We start from the raw sequence: 22,707 nt of genomic DNA on the forward strand, positions 1-22,707 counted from the left end.
CCACTCGCATGGGGTCATTAGATTTCTTGTGGCACTGCCGTCAGGTTCTCAAGGTCACAATTTGGAAATTGATCTTTGGCCACTATTCCCATTTCTCAAGGGCCCGGTCTCATGGCACTCTTTCTCCTGTCAAGCTTCACCACTAAAGCCTCACCCCATCCTGGTGTTCCATTTTCCTTGCTGAGAATTGCAGCGGTGGTTTTCAGCAGCAGCCTCCTGTTATTCAGTACAGCTACCCTTTAAGAGGGACAGTCTGCCTTTAAGAAACAGAAGGCTGGTTGTACCATCAGGACAACAGTGTTAGGCTCCATGCTGTGTGCAGAGGCAACAGGCAGTGCACAGAGGTAGTCAGCAGAACAGGAGCCACCTGACCCACTACCAAGGTCATGGAAATGAGATGGTAACACCAAATTTGCCGTCTACTTCCGCAAGAACTGGCACTAGCATGGATACTGGTCAACAGAGCTCTGCTCAATGGAGCATGCACACATTGATCTCTACCTCTTGTGAGTAGACCAGTATGGGGTGGAATTTCCACTACCTACCAGGAAACAGAGGGTGGGTGACTTCAATGCCCAGTGAAAATACTGTCAGTAGTACCAAGACTAACCAAAATGGTTGAATCCTGAAGGACATGGTTGGCAGACTGTGACTGCATCAGGCAGGCGATTGGAGAACTAATTTGAGGAAGTAACTATCGCTTCTCGGCCTTTTGGCTAAGATCAAGTGTAGTATGGAGAGGATGCTGCGCTTGGTCGAGGTCATTAGGTTACATTTAAGCTTCATATTCATATGAAGCAATTTTTAAAAGCGGCATCTCGGCCTTTTGGCTAAGATGCAAATGAGACCAAGCCTTGGAAGAGGAAACCTCCCCCTCCTCCAATCAGCTTGACTCATGTAGATCAGGCCCAAGACAGGTGTGAAGGTCCTGTCTTGTCACCTTGGATCGGAAATGTCTCAACTTGTTGAGAGTCTGAATTGGACTTGATTTGATTGAATTGGAATAAAAATACAAAAAACAACTTGCTAGATCTCATACTCACCAACCTCTCTGGCACATTTTATTTTATTCGTTTAGGGATGTGCGCATCGCTGGTTGGGCCTGCATTTATTGCCCATCCTTAATTGCCCTTGCTAGGCTATCTCAGTGGACGTTTAAGAGTCAATCACATTGCTCTAGGTTTGGAGTCAAAGTCGCATGCTCTCTCTTCCCTCCCTCCCTCTACCTCCCCCTCTCTCCCTCCCCCTCCTTTCCTCTCCTCCTCCCTCTCTTACACCCTCCCTCCACCTCCCCATCTCTCTCTCTCTCCCCCTTCCCTCGCATCTGGAGGCTAAGGAGGGAGGGAAGGGAGTTGGGAATTACTTCAAGGGTTGGATGGGGGTGGCAAGGGGTTTAATTGAGAATTGTTTCAATGGTTGCAGCCTGGGGGGAATTAGGAATTCTTCCAGAAGGAGGGCTGGAAATTTGGAACTTCGCTAAGGGGTCAGGAGGAATTGGGTCAGTACTGAGGCGGGGAGGGCGGGGGGGTGTGGAGGCGGGAGTGAATGCTTTTTAAAATTCTGTTTTAATTCTAAACTCATGAAGTCAGCAGTCTTTGATTACATTGAGCTGGCCATGTGCAAAACAGGAATAAAGTTTTTATCCCTGTTCTGCCTATTGAAAGCTAAAACCCATTTATTCAATTCAAAGGAATAAGGCTCTAATTATATAGGAATTCGACTTAGTATTTATATTCCTGCAGGCACACTGTATTTCCAAATACAGCAGCTCGAGCTGGGACTTGGTTTTTAAAAATGAGCACTGAAACTATATTCAATGACTGCTGTGAACACACATTGCAGTGTACTCAAGCACTGTAAACAAGGACTTTACCACTACTGGTGTCAGGTGAACGGTTCCTGTTCACAATTGATGTGGAGCCTGATTTTACCAAAAATTCATGCCCATTTTTGGGCGCGTAATCACGGTGAAGTCGGGCGTCGGGCCTTTAACGCGATCTGCACCCGATTCTGAGCAGATTGTGGCTTTACCGACACCCGATTCGGGTGCGGGTCCAGTCCGCGCCCGAATTGGGCGGCCCGACGATTTAAATGCATTAGCATGCATTAATGAACCACGCGCCCAACCCTACCGCCAAATCCCACTTTACCGTCTTCTGGTCCGTTCTGGATCCGCGCTGTAAGCGACCTGCAGAATAAAAATCCGAAGCGGATTTCTATTCTGCAGGGGAACCTCCGAAGCCCATCCTCCTTGACCACCCTTCGCAGACCCCCCAGCTAACTACCCTGGCAGACCCCCCCCTGGATCAGACCCCCCTGAGAGACAGGCCCCCCAGTAGACCCCCCCCTCCCAGATCAGACTCCCTTGGTAGACAGGCCCCCCGGCAGACCCCCCCCACCCCCCCTCCGGGATCGGACCCCACTGGGAGGCAGGCCCTCCCCTGGTAGACCCCCCCACCCTCCCAGGATCAGTCCCCCCTGGGAGGCAGGCCCCCCTCGGCAGAGCACACCCCCAACCTACCTCGATCGCAGGTCTCCCTCCACCATCCTTCCGACCTGCAGTCCTTCGAGAGCCTGTAGCACCTTCCTGGCCTTCCGCTGGCATCCGCCGGAGAGTGGGGCGGGCTCAGATGGATCTCTGGTTGGTGGGGGGGATGGTGGATGGGGGTGAGGATGGACTTGGGAGAATCTTGCAAACTGAAAATAATGTAGCATCTTCTCTGTGCTGCCTAATTATCTATGGGAAAGGTAATTAAACTACAGTGTCCTAGTGAGCAATTAGTGACCTGTATAATACATTTGTGATCTGTAACTGGATTGTTGATGTCCCTGTAGCCATGAGCCAGGTGCTCAAATGTTCAGAGTCATGTGGTGAACTTGGGAGAATTGTCCCCGTGGTGGAACTTGGTTGGAAATAAGATTCAAGGAGATCACTAAATCTGGGAAATCAACCATAGTGAAAAGAAGTTTGTATTGGCAACTCTTCTCTCACATTCCATGGCAGATGTGCCCCTACTTATGAATGTGATTTGTATGGGCAACGTTGGGTGCAGCTAATCTGCCTCTGGAGCAGCCTTGGATCCTTTCATCTTGTTTTCATCTGAACATTGCACAGAATTAGAGGAATTCCCTCTGGAAGATAATGTCAAAATTATAATCGCAGGAACTAAAAACCTGACAGTCAAAAATTTGGGAAAATATTTCAAAATATATATCCTCCCATCTATATTTTGAAATATTTTCCCAAATACAAAGGATAATGAATGGTACTGGTCGATCTTCCTGGTGTTGTCAGTACTGTAACACCAGGAATGGCTGCTGACACCAAGGATGTAATTTTTAGCATAAGCAAGGCTTACATGCAGAACCCTAATGCCATTATCCTTTGTATCCAAGATGGTTCAGTAGATGCTGAACGCAGTATTGTAACTGACTTGGTGAGCCAGATGGACCCACAAGGCAGAAGGACCATCTTTGTGTTGACCAAAGTGGATCTAGCTGAGAAGAACCTAGCCAGTCCAAGTTGAATTCAACAGATTGTGGAAGGCAAGTTGTTTCCAATGAAGGCTTTGGGTTACTTTGCAGTTGTTACCGGTAGAGGCAACACCAATGAAGGTATTGATTCCATAAAAGATTATGAAGGAGAGTTCTTTCAGAATTCAAAATTGTTGAAGACAGGGATGCTGAAAGCACATCAAGTGACAACTAAGAACTTGAGCCGAGCAGTTTCAGACTGTTTCTGGAAGATGGTGCGCGAGTCTGTGGAACAACAGGCTGATGCATTTAAAGCTACTCGCTTCAATCTTGAAACTGAATGGAAGAACGACTATCCTCGGCTGAGGGAACTCAACAGGAATGAACTATACGAGAAGGCAAAGAATGAAATTCTGGATGACATGATCAGCTGAAGTCAGGTTACTCCGAAACACTGGGAAGTGATTCTACAAAGGGAACTGTGGGAAAGAGTCTCTACACATGTGATAGAGAATATTTACCTTCCTGCTGCCCTGTCTGTGAATTCAGGCACATTCAATACCACAGTGAACATCAAGCTCAAGCAGTGGACTGACAAACAGTTGCCTCACAAAGCAGTAGAGGTTGCTTGGGGAACATTGAAGGATGAATTTGCTCGATTTATGTCAGAGCACAAAGGGAAGGACCATGATGATATCTTTGACAAACTAAAACATGCTGTTAAAGATGAAAGTATAAAACGTCACAGATGGGATGAGCAGGCTGAAGACAGTCTGCGAGTCATCCAGCACAATGCTTTAGAAGATCGTTCCATATCTGACAAACAGCAGTGGGATGCAGCTATCCATTTCCTGTAAGAAACCTTGCAAACCTGTCTTCGAGATACTGAATCTGTAATTCGTGATATGGTGGGGCCAGATTGGCAAGAAAGGTGGTTCTACTGGAAATCACGGTCTCCAGAACAGCATGTTCGAAGTGAAACCAAAACCGAACTGGAACGGCTGCTAAAAATCACTGAGGAATATACAGCTTATCTTGCTAACAATGAAGTTACAACAGTTCGTAAAAACCTTCAGGCCAAAGATGTAGATGTGGACAGCATTCTGATTAAAGATACTTGGCACCAAGTTTTCCGAAAACACTTCCTAAAGAAATCGCTGAACCATTGTAATCTTTGCAGAAGAGGTTTCCACTATTACCAAAGGCATTTTGTAGATTCTGAGCTTGAATGCAATCACGTTATCCTGTTCTGGCGCATTCAGCGAATGCTAGCTATTACAGCAAACACACTCCGACAACAGCTAACAAATACTGAAGTGAGACGCCTCGAAAAGAATGTGAAAGGAGTGTTGGAGGATTTTGCTGAAGACAATGCTAAAAAAATTCAACTGTTGACAGGTAGGCGAGTTCAACTAGCAGAAGACCTCAAAAGGGTTCGTGAGATTCAAGAGAAGTTAGAAGTATTCATTGAAGCTCTTCATCAAGAAAAATAACACTGTCCCTCGTCACACACTGCCATACATCCCCCCATCCTCCCCTCCCTCTCTACTGTTTTTTTTCTTTTGCGCCCAGGCGCGCTGCTTCATATTTTTTTTCGAACTGCGCATGCGTAGTTCAGAGCTCCGATCGTTCAGGCAGCGCCAAGCCCCGCCCACTGCATGGATCGGACTGGAGCCAGCAAAAAGCATATGGACGTGCTGGAAAGAGGATTCCAGGCTCGGATCTGTATTACGCCCAGATTCAGCACTTAGACTCAAAATGGTAAAATCAGGCCCTTAGCCTCCAAATGGGAAAATCGGGCCCTCTGCTGTTTTTTTCTTCTGCGCCCACTGCATGGATCGGACTGGAGCCGGCACAAAGCGTATGGGCGCGCTGCAAAGAGGATTCCGGGCTTGGATCTGCATTACGCCCGGATCCAGCCCTTAGATTCCAAATGATAAAATCGGGCCTGTAGTTTCTTACAGTTCCAGGCAGATAAATGTTCACAATTGATGTGGTTTTCAGCTCATTAATTACTTCATAATGACTTAATTATACTTCTGAGCACAAGAGTTTTGCTGTACGGTACAACTTAACAATCTCGGCTGGATTCTGTTAAGGCTTTCAGATAGGGTCACTGGTCCCTTGGATCTTGAGTTCTGGGAGATTTCTTGTATCTTCCTTCGTGAAAACAGACAAAGTAATAATTTAGCTTCTCTGCCATTTCTCTATTCCCCTTTATTAATTCTCCTGACTCTGCCTGTAGTGGATGCACATTTGTCGTTGTGAAATGTGTCCTTTAGTCTGTTTATTTGTTTTTTGCTATTTTACATTCATATTCAATTCTCCCTTTCTGCATCCGTTTCTTGATCCTTTTTTGTATCACTCCCAATCCTCAGGTTAACTACTATTTCTGACAATTGTATATGCCTTTTCATTTAATCTTTCAATCCTTAACTTCCTTTGTTAGCCATGGGTTAAATGACTTTTTATTTTGGGTACTTGTGTCTTGAAGAAATGTTTAGTTGCTGTAAACTATGTAAAAATTATTTAAAGACTATCCATTGCTTGTATACTATCATACCTTTTAGTATATGTTCCCAATCTACCTCAGCCCAATTTGTCCCTTGTATCTTCATAATTCTGTTTGTTCAAATTTAACAACTTGGCTTCAGATTGAACTACCTAATTTTCAAAAATAAAGTAAAATTCTATCATATATCATACAATAGGAGTATTAATTAGCCCCTTCTCGTCACCTAATACTGGACCTAAAATAGCCTGTTCTCTTTTTGGTTCCTCAAAATACTGCTCCAGAAAACCATCCCTGACATACTCCAGAAACTTGTCTTCCACAGCATTATTACTCATTAAGTTTACCCAGTCTGTATGCAGATTGAAGTCACCCATGATTCCTGTATCACCCATGATTCCTGTATCACCCATGCTTCTCTAATCTCCTCATTAATCTCATGCCCCACATTACCATAACTGTTTGGTGGCCTATAAATAACTCCTACCAATATTTGCTGTCCCTTGCTCTTTCTTAGCTTCACTGAAACTGTTTCCACATTTTGTTCTCCTGATCTGAAATCCCCCTAACTAATGCACTGATCCCATCCCTTGTTATCAGCACAACACCACCTCCTTTTCATTTTTGCCTGTCCTTCCTAAATGTCTAATATTCTTGAATATTCAGTTCCCAGTCTTGATCACCCTGCAGCCACATTTCCATAATGGTAATTAGATTATACTCATTGACTTCTATTTGTGACTTTAAATCATCTATCTTGTTGTGAATGCTAAGTGCATTCAGATAGAGTGCCCTTAACGCAGTCTTGTTAACATAATTCAGCATTCTAAGCCTAGTTGATGCCCTCCTTCACTTCGCCTGCCAACTAATTTTGCTTGCTACTTTTTTACTTTCTGTTAGCAGCTTTACGTCCTTCCAATTTGAGCTCCCTCTCATGTTCCCACCCCCTGACAAGCTCATTTAAACCAACCCCAACAGCACTAGCAAATTCCCTGCAAGAGTATTAGTCCTGATCCTGTTAAGTTGTAACCCGTCCATCTTGTACAGGTCCCACCTGCCCAAAACCATTCACCTTGGAACTCTGATGCCCTCCCTCCCTCACCAATTCGTTAGCCATGCGTTCAATCACTCAAGCCTCCTATTTCTATGTTCACTAGCATGTGGCACTGAGAGTAATCCTGAGATACAGTTCTTGAGGCCCTAATTTTTCATTTATTTGCTAGCTCCTAAAATCTGTTTTCAGCAACTTATTGCACTAATGTCATTGGTACCATTGTGGAGCACAAACTCTGACTATTCACCCTTCCACAGAATGATATTCTGCAGCCAAAACGTGACATCCTTGACCCTGGCACAAGGGAGGTAACATATCATCCTGGAGTCATATTTACAGCTGAGAAACACCTGCCTGATCCCCTGACTATCAAATCCTCTATCAGCATTGCACTTCCACTCTTCTTCCTCCCCTCCTGGGCAGCTAAGCCACCAGTAGTGCCACAGACTTTGCTCTGGCTGCAATCTCCTGAGGAACTACTACCCTCACACGTATCCAAAATGGAAGACGTACTAGCAAACAGGATCGACTCGGTTCTACCTCCCTGATTCTCTTCGACAGCCCGGCAGTCACTCATTCCCTCCTTGCCTGCACACCTCTAACCTGTGGTATGACCACCTTCCTAAATAAGCTATCCATGTTGTTCTCAGTGTTGCAGATGCAGTACAGTGACTCCAGTTGCTGCTCGAGTTTGGAAACCTGGAGCTCAATCTTCTCCAGTCAGTGACACTTCCTGAAGATGAGCCTGTCTTGGACACATGTTGCATTCAATGGTTTCCCACCGCAGGATGTACATTCCAGTCAGCCAAGCTGATCTGCCATAACTTAAAAAAACATTTATGACAATTAGAGTAAGTAGACAATCTTACCATATACTCACCTGTAAAAAAGTGTCTGAATTATAGAAACCCTACAGTGCAGAAAGAGGCCATCTGGCCCATCAAGTCTGCACCGACCACAATCCCACCCAGGCCCTACCCCCCTATCCCTACATATTTACCCGCTAATCCCTCTAACCTACGCATCTTAGGACACTAAGGGGCAATTTTTAGCATTGTCAATCAACCTAACCCGCATATCTTTGGACTGTGGGAGGAAACCAGAGCACCCGGAGAAAACCCACGCAGACACGAGGAGAATGTGCAAACTCCACACAGACAGTGACCCAAGCCGGGAATCGAACCCAAGTCCCTGGAGCTGTGATGCAGCAGTGCTAACCACTGTGCTACCGTAGCGCCCTCAATATCCTTTATAATGTCAACTGTTGCTCTTAAATTCAGAAAAGTATCTCAACAATTCTGTATTAAATGTTTCTTATGCTTAAATTAGAAGAGAATATAATTAAGTTAAACCCCTCACAAGTCAAAATAACAATTCTTAAAGAATATGAATGTTACCTGGAGGCTGAAAAAGGAATGGGGAATTGACCGACCAACTGTCTTCTTGCTTGCATGCTTACCTGCCTGCTTGCTAGACGACTAGTTTGATACACTGTGCCCTTAAAGCAGCACTCATGCAGACCAAGCAGTACTGAGCAATCCTTGTTTATATACTTTCCGACAAAGAATTGATTCAAGCTCTGGAAGCCAGTTTAAGCTAGCTACCTAATTAACTAACTGCAACTGCTCCCAGAGAGCTTGTATACCTTTCCTTAAGGCTGGAATAAATGTAACTTCTCTTCACTTGAGGAGCACTTTTGAGTTGATGGCTAAATAAAAGAAACAAAATTACACCTTAGTTAGAAATTAACGCTTTGATGCGTGATTGATTCACACGGGAGGCTAGGACGTACCCGGGAATAAAGGCTTTTATTCACAACAAGATAGGAGCACACTACTTAACAATATTATCCCAGACTAAGGGCTACTAGGAAGTAGCAGTGACCTTTATACTCCTGTAAGAAGGCGGAGCTGAACGGAGTGTACCACATAAACAATAATAACAGGTGGAACACCCAAACCCTAACCCTAACAGTAACAAGAGTAACATATGTACAAGTATCCATAGTGGTAACCATCTATGGTTCACCACATGCTTAAATTTCCCTCATTCACCAGACTCTCAGCTTGATAGTCTGTCCATGCCAATCCACACTCAGTGAAGGGCAATTAATAAAGCACAGGAATCCTGGGCTTTATCAACAGTGGTTTAGAGTACATAAGCAAGGAAGTTATTTTAGATTGGAATAAACACTGATTCGGTTTCAAATGGAGTTGTTCAGTTGTGGGCACTAGTTCTGGGCACCACACTTAAGAAAGAATGTGAAGGCATTAGAGAGTCTGCAGAAAAAATTCAGGAATAAATTGAGGAATTAGTATTGGTGAACCACTGAGGGCGATTCTCCCATCCCGCTGCGTTAATTTATTAGCCGGGAGATTTCAGCAGGACCAGATTAGCGCAATCTGCGCTGGGTGTACTGCCCCGAGCACCTCTCCCAGCGCCAGCTTTATGGCACCATCAGCTCCGTGCCGCGGAACTGCATTAGTTATACAGGGGGAGATTTTAATGTTATTTAAACGTGATTAGTGGGTCTGGTAGCATCTCCCTTACCTCCACCCCCCCCACCCCCCCCCCCCCCCCCCCCCCCAACCCCCCCGCTGCCCAGCCAGAGTGTTTCACTTGAGCGGGGTTTAGAGTAGCTCTCCACTTTCGGGCTGGGCCCGAGAATGGTCGAGGGCCAGCAATTGGGCCATGGGGGCTTGGGGAGAAGGCATTGTGGGAATGGCAGAGATGGGCAGCGATTGAGCTGGTCAGCAATCGGGAGGCCACTAATGCGGGGTCACTGCGCATGCGCCGAGCTTGGCGCTGATAGATCGGCGCATGTGCAGTGGCCTGCTCAGCACGCTGATCTCAGCCTCTCCAGTGAGAATAGGCCCCGCCCCCTGGGTTTTTAATGATAGTCACACTGGGGCCTCTGCACTACGCACAGTGTGGAACATTCTTCTCTGAACTTCCACTGAAAAAAAGTGTGAATTACCCCAGTTTTCACGCGAATTCAACACTGGGAGATTTCTGGCCACCATCTTTTACATCACAGCATGGTGGCAGAGTGGTTAGCACCAGAGGGCCAGGGACCCAGGTTCAATTCCAGCCTTGGGTGACTGTGTGGAGTTTGCATGCTCTATCCGTGTCTATATGAATTTCTTCCGGGTGCTCAGGTTTCCTCCCACAGTCAAAGAAGTGCAGATTAGCTGAATTGACCATGCTAAACTGCCAGTTAGTCTCAAGATGTGTTGTTTAGGGAGAATAATGGGGTAAATACATGGGATTACGGGGATAGGGCTGGGGTGAGATGCTGTGGTAGAGAGTCAGCGCAGATTCGATGGGCCGAATGGTCTTCTCCTGCACTGTAGGGATTCTATGATCACCTTGGCAGCAGATGCAGCTTAGGTTTAATATCTCATCCAAACAACGTAGTGCTCCCTCAGTACTGCACAAGCCCTGGAATAGGCCTTGAATTGAAACCTTGTGAGTCAGAGTCATTTGTGTGACCAACTGAGGCCCAGCTTATATTTAATTTATAATTTCACAGGATATAGGCATCTCTGGCTGGAATAGCATTTATTGCCCATCCCTAATTGCCCTCGAGAAGGTGGTGGTGATCTGCCTTCTTGAACCACTGCAGTCCATGTGGCGTAGGTGCACCCACAATGCTGTTAGGAAGAGAATTCCAGGATTTTGACTCAGCGACAATGAAGGAACAGAGATATATTTCCAAGCCAGGGTTGTGTATGGCTTGGAAGTGAAATGCAGGTATTAGTGTTCCCCTGCATCTGCTGCTGTTGTCCTTTTAGGTAGTAGAGGTTGTGGGTTTGGATGGTGTTGTCAAAGGAGCCTTGGTGAATTGCTGCAGTGCATCTTGTGGATTGTACACATTGCTGCTACTGAGCATCGGCGGTGGAGGAAACGAATGTTTAAAGTGGTTGATGGAAAGGATTCAACTTCATCCAGAGGATTCAGCAAGTGATTTACTCGCCAGAGAATTCTCAGTTCTCAACTTTTTTTCTGTTCTTGCAATCACAGTATTTAGACCATAAGACCATAGGACATAGGAGTAGAATTAGGCCACTCGGCCCATCGAGTCTGCTCCACCATTCATTCATGGCTGATTTTTTTCTCATCCCCATTCTCCTGCCTTTTCCCTATAACCCCTGATCCCCTTATTAATCAAAAACCTATCTATCTCTGTCTTAAAGACACTCAATGAGCTGGCCTCCACAGCCTTCTGCAGCAAAGAATTCCACAGATTCACCACTCTCTGGCTGAAGAAATTCCACCTCACTCTGTTTTAAAGTATCATCCCTTTAGTCTGAGGTTGTGCCCTCTGGTTCTAATTTTTCCTACTAGTGGAAACATCCTCTCCACGCCCACTCTATCCAGGCCTCACAGTATCCTGTAAGTTTCAATAAGATCCCCTCTTATCCTTTTAATCTCCAACGAGTGCAGACCCAGAGTCCTCAACCATTCCTCATACGACAAGCTCTTCATTCCAGGGATCATTCTTGTGAACATCCTCTGGTCCCTTTCCAAGGCCAGCACATCTTTCCTTAGATATAGGGCCCAAAACTGCTCACAATACTCCAAATGGAGTCTGACCAGAGCCTTATACAGCCTCAGAAGTACATCCCTGCTCTTGTATTCTCGCCCTCTCGACATCAATGCTAACATTGCATTTAACTTCCTAACTGCTGACTGAACCTGCACATTAACCTTAAGAGAATCTTGAACAATGACTCCCAAGTCCCTTTGTGTTTCTGATTTCCTAAGCATTTTCCCTTTTAGAAAATAGTCTATGCCTCCATTTCTCCTTCCAAAGTACATAACCTCACACTTTTCCACATTGTATTCCATCTGTCACTTTTTTGCTCACTCTCCTAACCTGTCCAAGTCCTTCTGCAGCTCCCCTGCTCATTCAATACTACCTGTCCCTTTACATATCTTTGTATCACCTGCAAGTGGCTGGTCCTGTTAAATTTCTGGTTAATGCAGACCCCAGAATGTTGATGGTGGGGGATCCAGCAATGGTAATGCTATTAGAGTCATAGAGTCATAAAAGTTTACAGCATGGAAACAGGCCCTTCGGCCCAACTTGTCCATGCTATCCTTTTTAAAAAAAACCCTAAGCTAATCCCAATTGTCCGCATTTGGCCCATATCCCTCTATACCCATCTTACCCATGTAACAATCTAAATGCTTTTTAAAAGACAAAATTGTACCCGCCTCTACTACTACCTCTGGCAGACACTCACCACCGTCTGTGTGAAAAAATTGCCCCTCTCACCTTAAACCTATGCTCTCTAGTTTTAGACTCCCCTAGCTTTGGGAAAAGAATGTTAAAGGATGATGGTTGGATCATGTCTTGCTGGAGCTAGTCAGCGCCGCCTCACAGTGCCAGGAACCCGTGTTCGATTCCCATCTTGGGCCACTGTCTGTGTGGAGTCTGCACGTTCTCCATGTGTCTGCGTGGGTTTCCTCTGGGTGCTCCAGTTTCCTGCCACAGTCCAAAAGACCATGCTAAATTCTCACTCAGTGTACGCGAACAGGCGCTGGAGTGTGGCGACTAGGGGATTTTCACAGTAACTTCATTGCAGTGTTAATGTAAGCCTACTTGTGACGAATAAATAAAAGAAAAACTAAAAAAAATCTAATATATCCTCTACATCCAGTTTATGATCTGGATATTTCAGATGGAAAGGGTAGCCTGAGAGTCGGTGGGAACACATCCCCACTGACTCTGACAGGCCTGCTGCCATTTTGCACTCTGAGTGTTGATTAGCAGCAGGCGGGAGGACAACCATCTGTCACCAGGAGGAAGTCCTGCCTTGGAGAGCTGCCAGCCAATCAGATTGGCCAGAAACTCACCAGGCCCTCCAGGGACAACACTGCAGTGGCCACAAGAGGCACTGCAGTGACATGCATGGGACTAAGTGTTGGGACATTGAGATCAGTTAAGTGGTGGGAGTCCCTGGAGAATACGGTAGGGGATAATTGGAGGATTACAATGGAGTGATTGGGGTCCCAGAGAATAGGTCAGGGGAGAGGGGGTCCGGAGATTTTAGGGCTTTCACAGGAAAGGAGTTTCTGATGGAGGTCTTCCCATCCCCGTCCCCAAGTTGTAGGGGTTTAAATTTTTCTATCCCCCCTCCCCCACAACCTGTTAACCATCCACCAGCCTAGGTATTGAGACTGGGAAGGAAAATACCCTTAAATGGCCACTTCAGATCCTTAACTAAAGAAGGGCAGGTTTCACCCCATCTACTCCAATGTGAAATTGCTTTGAGGAAATCAGGGCGGGCAGGATCCCAAAGTGAATCCGGTCCATGCAGCTTCACATTTCCTCCGCCACCTCAAAACCCGCCTGGTGGGGAGTGTAAAATTCAGGCTTATAATTCTATTTACAATTTCTTTTTGCCCTGCACCATTATCTGTTGCAACATTTTGTGTGGGATTCTTCCAAAAATGTTCTAAGTGTCGAATCTGCGTAAAAACTGGAGTAAATCATGCTGGTTTTTTCAGCGGGAGTTTCAAATTGAATCTCCCACGCTCTGTGCACTGCTGAGTGCACTTGTGTGAACCGCTCCAGAAACCAGTTGGCAGGACCCATTCCCGCTGGAGAGGCCAGCAGCACAGTGCTGAGGGGCCACTGTGCATGCGCCGATTTATCAGCACCGACATCAGTGCTGTGGCCCCTGTCTGCCGGCTTCCTGATTGCTGGCCAGCTCGATCACTGGCCAGCCCTGCATCACTGGTCCTCCGAACCCCCCACGGCCCGATCACTGGTCCCCCCCCGGATGTGTCTGGGCCAGCCTCAACACCGCACCCCCCCCAACCCCTGCCCAACTCGATCTCCCGTTCCTGTATCCTGGCAGCCCCGGTCTCCTGCCCCCCCACCTCGCGAACCCCTCCCCCACCAGCAGTCCCAAACCCCCGCCCTCCCGGCCCACCCCAGCTGGCTGCCCCCCCCACATGCTGGCCCCCCTGCACCCCGATGACCAGCCCCCGATTGCTGGCCTCCCTCTCTCCCCCGCTGATCTCGACTGCAGAGTGGCAGCAGGACCCCCTACCCCCACAGATCATCCCCAGAGGCGCTGCCCCATTAGGCCCCACCCAGGAGGCCCAGGCTGGCACTGCCAAGGTGGTAATGCTCAGATGCACCCCCTTGGCACTCGACTTCTGAGGGGGTCTCGGTTGCCCCCCCTTCACTCCAGCAGGGTTGGGCTGCTAGCTCCCTGCAAGTGGGAGCTATAGCAAACCCTGCTGGAGTGAAATACTCCTGGCGTGGGGAGGAGAGGTTAGCGGATCCAGAGACCTCAGTCCCGTGCCCACTAATGTCATTTACATAATATTACAATGAGCTGCTGCATTTTTTAGGCAGCTCTGCGCTGATTTCTGGTGCAGAGCTGATGACGCTGGAAATCCAGCACTGGGAGATGTGTGGGGGCCCAGACACCCAGTGCAAATCGTGCAAATTGGCCGCTGCTAGAGTCACCCGGCCCACTGTGCTAAAAAAGCAGTGGGATGGGAGAATCGCCCTCTTCAGCTTTCTTACCTTCCAGTCTATCACAAACCTTCCCTTTTGCTATTTTCACCCACTTCTCCTTTTCACCTGCCTCTGGACTTGCTCGAAACCTGTCACGTCGCTATTTTTTCCCCGTTTGACGAGAGGTCATCATCCTCAAACATTAACTCTGTTTCTCTCTTCACAGATGCTGTGAGCCTGCTGAGCATTTCCCTCGCTTTCTGATTTTAGAGCTGCTTTTACATTCATCTCTCCCACATTTTTCAGAACCCACATTTAAGGTCCATTTTGGGCCTAACTCAACATTTCTTTGTCAGTTTGAGCCTTAACCCCTGCCCTGCAATGTACCTGAGGTGCTGCAAGTTTATTATGTTTGCACAGCCTTCACGCCTCTGTGTTTAAAGTATCTGAGTTAACAAGGTCCAATCTGTGAATAGAAGTCCTGGCACCACCATCACCACCCCACCCACGACCCCTCCCTCCCCCCCAACTCCTCCTCCACCCCAACCCCTCCTCCACCCACCTCAAATCCAGCAGCACAATATTGCTGGTGGAATTAAGGAATGTTGATTTGTTTTTGCTGTCTCATGTTAGAGCTAAACTGGTCACTCTGAAACTATACTTAGCTGAACAGTTTTATAATAATTTTTGACACAAATTGAAGTGGCTAAGCAACAAATTAACTATGAAATGAATAATGTCAGATGTCATTGGATATAAATAATAGACCTGAAAATGGAAGATCAATATCACATTAAGCTCTCAGCTTTATTAAGCAGTGTGAAAACGTGGTTGTTTGCCTGAGCTCAAATCTCTAGGGTATAAACCTGTGCAAATCTATTTTTATCACATATGAAATAGCAAAAGGAAAAAATCCATTTCCCAGTCTTGCTGTTAATAGTCAATTTGGAAATCAAATCTGTGTGGAAATCTGTCACAGGAATGATTGCAAAATCAATAATACTTTTTTCATTAAAAAATGGTGTTTTCATAACCTTACTGCATATACTATCCTAGTTATCCTTCATATGTTGCCAAGATACATTATCTGTAATTGTCTCCTAATAGACTGTGACTGAATTATTAAAATACGAGTTTTGCCAGGATTAAAAGTTGTCAGAAAGTACAGAGAGCTAATGCATCAAAACTTTGGCTGTTTGCTTTGAAAGAAACATATTTCTAAAATGGCTCAATAATTATATATCACAAGAAAATCTCCCATTCCTGTTCAGTAGGAAGAATGTTTGCATAGGTCGAAGCCTTTTGAAGAAACGGATCTGCTAATGAGGATAAAGGTAACTATTAATAATAACTATTATAATAATTATTGTTAATGTAGGAGTTATTCAGCTTTCTTCCCTTTTTACCTATGCTGTAATTTTAATGAATTTTGCTCACTTGATGACTTAACACAATGGTTTTGCAGAATTACTGTAGAGCAATGGTGGGCAACCTGTAGTTCGTGGGCATCATGCAGCCTGTCAGGGTTCTGAGTGTGGCCCATTGAGTCTTGTTCATGGAGGAATTGTGGCGCTACCTTCCAGGTCCAGGATCGCTGGCTGCCTCGAGTTGACGTCAATGCGTTTCTAAGAGGTGATGGCTGACGTGCTGATGGCAGGATGCATTGCTCATTGCTGAGGTCTAAGGAAGAAGCAAAAAAGGAATGTGTCTATCTATGCTACAGACGGCCAAGCCTGGAGGAGGAATAGACCAAGACCTTTGTAGTCAAATACAGGTAGCATGTAATAAGGGTGGCATGATGGCATAGTGGTTGGCACTGCTGCCTCACAGTGCCAGGGACCTGGTTCAATTCCAGCCTCGGGTCACTGTCTGTGTGGAGTTTGCACATTCTCCCAGTGTCTGCATGTGTTTCCTCCGGGTTCTCTGGTTTCCTCCAATAGTCCAAAGACGTGCAGGTTAGGCAGGTTGGCTATGCTAAATTAACCCTTAGTGTCAGGGGGTTTGCACAGGTCGAAACCTTTTGAAGAAACGGATCTGCTAATGAGGAGGGTAATGAGCAGGATAAATATGTGGGGTTATGGGGATAGGGCCTGGGTGGGATTGTTGTTGGTGCAAGCTCAATGGGCCAAATGACCTCCTTCTACACTGCAGGGATTCTATGATTCTATGTATAGAATCAGATTAGTTTGTTCTGCTTTAAATTAATTATAGATAAGAAACATAATTCCAGATCCAAATTTAGAATATTCACTGAATAATAGTCAGTAGATAACACAAACAGATAAGCAATTGGACCTGATATTAAATGATTACATTTAATTACATTACAGAACATGCAAGAACAAGTCAAAATCAAAACACTTTTGTAACAATGCAGTAGAGTTTAACTGGTCATTAAATATTAAATGTATTTAAATGTAAATATTATATTTGTTTTTGCAATTAAAATCACAGAATCATAGAATACTACAGAGCAGAAGAGGCCCTTCGGCCCATCGAGTCTGCACTGACGCATGAAATGCCCTGACCTGCCCCCCTAATCCCACTTGCCAGCACTTGCCCCATAGCTTTGAAGCTGATGACAGTTCGATTAATATGTGAATGTTTATTTGAGCATGTTCTGTAACTGATTATGAAACATTTGACATGTACTAAATGTATTTAATCTTATTCATGGGGTCATGGTTTGTGCAAATGTCCAATTTCACTTATGTGGCCATTCCCTAACCTAAATTGCCCATTGCGGCTACAGGTGCAAGTAGTACACAGTACACTGTCTTATCCTCATAAAGCAAACAAAAGCTCCAACTGGAAAAAGTAATGGAGTTGATATTATAGTTGCATAGAATATCAGCAATCACTTTTTTAAATAGATTACCAATAGCAAGCAATAAAATTTTGTGCAGGGACATTAAAGGGCAATAATGTCACATGATTTTGACTCCTAAAGCATGACGGAAGAAAATATACTCAACAAATCTGCTGATATTTCAGAACTTGGGTAACACTTTGGCCTGGAATTTCTACAGTGCTGCTTTAACTTTGCAGCCATAACTTCTCCCAGTGGGAAACCCACCTGTCCCTGATGGTAATCGGAGTTGCAGCATTTAGAACACAACAGCATGTTCAATGGAAAGGCTTGAAAACAAATCTGGTGAATAGTGTGATGCATGTTTGTTCAAACAAGCTTTCTGGAAACATAGTCTCATTGCCAAAAGCACATAAACCTCTTGACTCATCAGTATGGCACGGTGGCACCGTGGTTAGCACTGTTGCCTCACAGAGCCAGGGACCCGGGTTCAATTCCAGACTCTGTGGAGTTTGCATGTTCAACCCATTCATCTTGTGACTCCATGGGTTTCCTCTGGGTGCTCCAGTTTCCTCACAAACTCCAAGGATGTGAAGGTTAGGTGGATTGCCCATGCTAAATTGCCCCTTAGTGTTCAAAGCTATGTAGGTTAGGGAAATTAGCCCGGAGTCAAATGCACGGGATTACAGGGATGGAGCATAGTGATGGGCCAGGGTGGGATGCTCTTTCAGAAAGTCGGTGCAGACTCAATGGGTTGAATGGCCTGCTTCTATAACTGTGGGAATTCTATGGACTGTCTGAAATTTGGCAGTGGTTATACTTCAATGTTTGGAAAGCATTGCAACTGACTAAAAAGAGGGCATAATGAATAATGGTGACCTTTGTTATCAATGTCACTTTCACCATTCCCTGCTCAAAGGGCAGGAAACAAATACATGTTTTGATCATGAGACTGTGGGAACTTATCACTCAGAACTGAAATTAATTCACATTTATAAACATCTTCTCACTGTTTAAAATATCATTGCTATTTATAGGATACAGGTTATGACCATGATTGTGCAGAAGGTTCAATAAAAACATCCATCTCTTGTTTCTTCACTGACAATGACGCCTTTTCTTACAGGCTTCCCTGAATGAAAGCCTCGTTTGGCTCATGTGATTATACCTAGCCACTGCACACATTTATACCACGAGAATGGTGTGTGCATTGTCCGCTGTTTTGAATATAACCGAAGGGGATTCTTAATGGGTGAGTTTGGGCTACATGACAAGTGAATTATTTTTAAATTTCAAAGTTGACCTGAACTCACCTCGAACCTACCCACTTCAGTTTTAATGGAGACAGTCAACAAACCCGCTCCCAGGAAGTAGTTTGGCAATTTGAAAATTATAATGTACCTTCATAACCCACCTTTTATCTTTCTTCCAGGTTTACCAATAGCCAGACAGATTTTCTAGGCCTCAGGACATCCAGCAGTTAAAAGGAGACCAAAGTCTGCCATGCAGAGAGGTCAGTCCTTTTACAACTCTACCTTGGGCAACAGGAGCAGGCTGCCTCCCCGTCCCCTCCTCTCTGCTCCTAAAGCTGGCCTGCTTTCTTCCCCCATGATTGGAAACCTCCCCCCATTTCCATCTCTGATGCTTCTACAGGAGCTGCTGCAATGGGGTCAGAGTGGTGGACACATTCTGCAGGGATCTCCCATAATAATTTACTATTCCGAGGAAGGATTTTAACTCTGTCACATTCCTAGGCTGTTTAATAGTTTTCACCTTTTCCTCAAATGGAATGCAGGCCTCGAAACGGAGGTGCGTAACCCCTTCCACTTGAAAGGTGCATATCTTGCGTTCTAAGCAGATGCCCAATTCTTTAAACCTTTTTAGGATCTCTTCCAGGTTTGCCCCGTGCTCCTCGGGGAACATTCCTGTAACTAGGACATCATCCAAGCGTACCACCACTTTGGGGATTCCCTGCAACAAACTTTCCATAGTGTGCTGGAAAATGACGCAGGCCGACATGACATCAAATGGCAGACGAGTGTACTGGTTAGTGTGAGCAGAATTTTGGCCCTTGTTTTTCTGTTTGCAATCAATCATACCCTGCACTTTGGTGGTTCATACAGCTCAATAAGAAAAAAGTACCCTCTCCCTCTGTTGCTGGGCTCCCCTGCGGAAAATAGATGTAAGACTTAATTGTGCATCTGTCACATGCGGTATGGCACTGGCAGTAGAATGCCTCTGGAAGTGACCTTGAAGTCAGGTTCAAGGATAGAGCACATCTCAAGGATAACATCACTAGTAAAATGAGCAGGGTTGGTTAGCATTTCCGATGGGAGAAAATGCCAGAGGTTTGGGTTTACCCACACAATATATCCTCACATCAGATCTGATGACTATGAATGCCCATATATTTCTGCTTACCTGAAAAAATAGATTTTTTTCTGGTCTTGTAACTGATAACATTCTGAAGCTAAATCAAAATAATCAGTCAGATTATTCCGTTTCACTAACATTCTTAGATATGAGAATGTAAGGGTGCAAAGTCCGTGTCGATAAATTTAACCTGACAGTTACAATTTCTGGGACATGTCTCTTCCAGCTGAATTAACATCCTTTAAATGATTGGCAAGAGTGAATTTATTTGCTGTGATTGTCAGATTGCCTGAAGTGATTGTGAATTATAATGGCCTAAAGCATGAGGCCGTCCACACTCCAGCCCATGGGCCACACACGGCTCTTGGGACTCAGCTCTCAAATCCAGGCACGCAGTCCTGTTTGTATTATATTTCTTCCTTGTCTCGGCATCCTGTTTGCCGTTTGTTGGACAGCAGGTTTGGACAGGCCAGAGATTATTCATAGCACTGAACTCTGTTAGCATGAGCTTACAACATATTCAAATTAATGTGCACTTCACCCAAAAAGAATCTTTAAGATATGCACCTACAGAACAACAAACTTGGTCACAGCCCTTGCTTCAAGTTAATCATGGGGAAAAAAACAAAAGGCTTTTGAAGAAAAACGATCTGAAGAAGGGGAAGATTTGGAAGAGGAGAGTTAAAGGGCCCGATTTTACCAACAATTTGCGCCCGTTTTCAGGCGCGAAATCATGGTAAAGTCGGGTGTGAGGCCTTTATCGCGATCTGCACCCACATCCACACATATTGCCACTTTACCGAAACCCCAGAATGGTGGCGATCCGCTTCGCACCCAAAACGGGCGCAACGGCGATTTAAATGCATTTGCATGCATTTAAATTGAATTAATGAACTGCCCACCCAACTTTATCAGCATTTCCCCCTTTACCACTGCTAAATAAAAGTCTGAGTCGGGTGCTCCAGCCTATGAAGGGAGCGTTCAGTGTTTCCAACGGCTCTCTGGCTCAGATCAGTGGTGGGGGAAAGGAGGGAGGTGGGTCAGAACATTCTCTGGTTGGAGAAGGGAGGAGGGGAGTGAGGTCAGATCGTTGTCTGGTTGGGGGGGGGAGGAGGAGGAGGTGGGTCAGATGTATCTTTGGTCGGGGGGGGGGGTCGATCGTTGTCTGGTGGTGGGGGGGAGGGCTGATCTTTGTCTGGTGGTGGGGGGGAGGGCTGATTGTTATCTGGTGGTGGGGTGGGGAGGGGGTGGGTCAGATGTTCCTCTGGAGGGGAGGGGGAGTGAGGCCAGACCATTCTCTGGCGGGGGGGGGGGGGAGTGAGGCCAGATCGTCGTCTGGGGGGGTGGGGGGGGAGGGAGGTGGGTAAGCTGTATCTCGGGGGGGGGCACAGATGGATCTTTGGCGGGGGGGCAGATGGATCTCTGGTGGGGGCAGATGGATCTCTGGTGGGGGGCAGATGGATCTCTGGTGGGGGGGCAGATGTATCTCTGGTGGGGGGGCAGATGGATCTCTGGTGGGGAGGGCAGATGGATCTCTGGTGGGGGGGCAGATGGATCTCTGGTGGGGGGCAGGGGTGGCGATCGGTCTGGGTAGTGGGGGGGTGGGTAAGGGGAACAGTGATGTGTGTGTCCCCCTTATCCACCACCCCACTACCCAGACCGATCGCCAACCCTGCCCCCTCCCCCCCCACCGATCGCCCGCAGAGTGGCAGCAGACCCCCCTGCCCTCCCACCAGAGATCCATCTGCCCCCCCACCAGAGATCCATCTGCCCCCCCACCAGAGATCCATCTGCCCCCCCACCAGAGATCCATCTGCCCCCCCACCAGAGATCCATCTGCCCCCCCCCACCAGAGATCCATCTACCCCCCCACCAGAGATCCATCTGCCCCACCACCAGAGATCCATCTGCCCCCCCACCAGAGATCCATCTGCCCCCCCCCCTTCTCCCGAGATACACCCTCGCTCCCGCTTTTCGCTCCCGGGCCACTTTCTCTGTTTTTTGCGGCTCGGGACCGATCTGACACAGGCGCGCTTTTTCCAATTTTTTTCTAACTGCGCATGCGCAGTTCAGAGCACTGATCGTTTCGGCCACGCTAAGCCCCGCCCACAGCACGAATGGGACTGGAGATGGCTGGGAGCGTATGGGGGCGCCTGAAAGCGGATTTTTAAGTCGGATCTGTACTACCCCCAGATTCGGCACTTAGAATGAAAATGGTAAAATCGGGCCCAAAGAATCAGAACCTGTTCGAGCATGAAAAACAGTAATGAAAGCAGAGCACTGAAACCTAAAACAGGCACATTGTTCAACCCATTGAACTATTCAACACTCAAACACTACATAATGATATTTGTGGCTGCTGCTGCTTCCTAATTTCAGTGGACATTTCCAGGCAAAGTATTGCATATTCAAGGCAAAAATATAAATGATACTGCATTTTGTTTTGACCTGAGTCAGTGATCCAGTGTAAAACTGCTGGGAGTGAGCCACCAGGAATGGCAAATCGAGAGGAATCTGGAAACCTAAAGATAACTGGAGTGAATTTCAACTGAGGACAGGAGTGACTGAGAGTTACATCGCCCCAAGCCAGTGGCATGTTGTCACCTAGCGACAGGAGACAAAACATTACTGCAAGTAGCGTCTATAGGAATATCCAAACTTGTGACTTGAATCTTTTTCTAAATAACTCAGAAATCTGAAAACAATGGTTATCAAATAAGTCTTATAATTAAGGGGGCACATTTCTCCTGTTCTTGAACCTTTCAGCCAGCAAGCCTACATTTGGTACTGTATTTGTGCCCCCACTTATAGGAGTGCATTTTACAGGGGGGGGCGGGTGGTGTGTGTATGGCATATGTACTTCGACGCCAACCAGTACCTCACCCAAGCAGAACAATTAGTCTTCAGCTGACCAACTTTGGAAAGACTTCCCCTCAGCAGTAATACATTAGCGGTGATCTTGCTGCACCAAGAGTGGGACTTTCACCTCTTAGGAATTCATGTCC

The 22,707-nt window shown here is 46.2% G+C and overlaps 2 pseudogenes; both read left to right on the forward strand.

Annotated features, from left to right (window-relative positions):
• Positions 1-696: 696 nt before the first annotated feature.
• On the forward strand, positions 697-856 carry LOC144501545 (U2 spliceosomal RNA; annotated as a pseudogene).
• A 2,407-nt stretch (positions 857-3,263) lies between these two features.
• Positions 3,264-4,977, forward strand: LOC144499200 (dynamin-like GTPase OPA1, mitochondrial; annotated as a pseudogene).
• Positions 4,978-22,707: the final 17,730 nt, after the last annotated feature.

This window comes from Mustelus asterias, chromosome 1, assembly GCF_964213995.1.
Source record: "Mustelus asterias chromosome 1, sMusAst1.hap1.1, whole genome shotgun sequence".
Lineage (NCBI taxonomy): Eukaryota > Metazoa > Chordata > Chondrichthyes > Carcharhiniformes > Triakidae > Mustelus > Mustelus asterias.